Source organism: Vespula pensylvanica, chromosome 5 (assembly GCF_014466175.1).
Source record: "Vespula pensylvanica isolate Volc-1 chromosome 5, ASM1446617v1, whole genome shotgun sequence".
Lineage (NCBI taxonomy): Eukaryota > Metazoa > Arthropoda > Insecta > Hymenoptera > Vespidae > Vespula > Vespula pensylvanica.
The window spans coordinates 7,758,185-7,760,077 of NC_057689.1; the positions used below are offsets into that span (position 1 = coordinate 7,758,185).

Consider the following 1,893-nt stretch of genomic DNA (forward strand, 5'->3'; position numbering starts at 1 on the left):
ATATCAAAATAAGAAGATCGATTATTCTCCGTACGATATTAATCGTTACGCGTACATTTCTTCTTTTTTATTTCTTTTTTATATTTTTTAAAAAGAAATATTATTCGTGCCATTTCATGATGCTGTTATTCTAAGTGTATTATGTGTGTACATGAATATATATTTAATTTTTTAACTTAGAGGAACGAACATATTATTATCATTACTAATAATAGATTATATATATATATATATATATATATATATATATATATATATATATATATATGTTCTCCTCAACGAAAATGATATTTATTGTGTAAGAGAAGTATTCACGCATATAGGATAATTTGATTAATCATTTACAAGTTTTAAATCGTCTTTAATATAATTATATTAACGAGCATTTATAATTATACATAAGAATGTTACATATAGATAACTAATCAAATTTACTGTCTATTGATTGTGACGTACAAACGTAGGCGATGTAAAACACGGAGATGATATCTATTAAAAGAGAAAAAGAAAATCACATAATTATCAAATAAATATATACATACATAATAATACATACATAATGAACAATGATACATTTATCCGAGAAAATGATTTTTCATAACTCCTGCGTAATGTGGGATGATGTTTTCAATAATAACGCGAGAAGAGGAAAATACATATAATACAAATATATTTACGATATATCTTACATATCCCTTTAGTCGATTATAACAGTCGGATCATACAGTCTCGTATGTACACAGATTTTAATAACAAGACTGTTCTCTCTTACACACCAAAGATATATCCAAGTAATTATATATATATATATTTAAATATTAATATCACGTCGAACAACAATATATTTCATAATAGAGAGAATATATTTTTTATAGGCTTTCTATCTCTTTACATTCATACTATATACCGCGTTTCGATGTTATGAACCATTTTCATTGATCAAGAATGCAGCAATTTTTAAAAATTTCTTGATAATAAATCATTGTCAAAACGTACTTCACGTTAATAGATAATACGCACGTAAGCATAGGAACCACAAGAGAGTCAATCATAACGTAGGAACGACTTCGTTTCAATAATTTGCACTCTTTTTTTGATATGGATCATTGTATAATATTCAATGTCTACATTCGCGTGTACTCCTATATACGCTCGCATACATACACTCCCATTCGCCCGCACACCATACACACAGACACACACACACACACCCGCCCGCACACCATACACATACACACACACACACGCCCGCACACCATACACATACACACACACACACACACAAGACATGATACATCTTTAATTGAAAATTATTATTTTTATGTACTATCTTTTCACGGAATACACGAACACATTAATTTACATCATTTAAACATTCAAATTGAATAACGAGGTACATTTAGGTTTTGTTGTGTCATCAAAGGACAACGATAAAATCTTGTCAATATTTTAACATTCGTAAGAAATGATAAATCTTTCAATCTCATCGTATAATTTAGGCCATTTAAAACGTTATAAGCTCGTTTTTTTAAGCCATTTCAGGTACCACACATTAATCATCATCGTCTCTATTATAACAAGATATTGACACATCATAAAGTTTTTATTTTCCACCGTCCTACTAATTCTTGCTACGACGATAATACAAGATTTATGCTCGAATAATAGACTAACATAGTCCATAGAGATTTTATAATTTTTTAGACAAAGTGCTACCAACACCATTTTTCGTCCTTTCGTTTTGTGGTGCAACTTTGTCGTAGAAATTCGAGCGAACAAGAAACGACTCCGCAACAAAAGAAGTCTCTAGCGTTTCTGCTTATAATCGTCTTAAAAATCGCAGATCATTCTCAGTAAATCCCTTCAATTAGTGTAATTTACTGGACACATTCA

General features: G+C 29.4%; 1 protein-coding gene across 1 annotated transcript in view; it reads right to left on the reverse strand.

Annotated features, from left to right (window-relative positions):
• Positions 1–1,893, reverse strand: part of LOC122629446 (prostaglandin E2 receptor EP2 subtype) — an 8,295-nt gene that overhangs the window by 2,693 nt on the left and 3,709 nt on the right. The window lies entirely within an intron of this gene.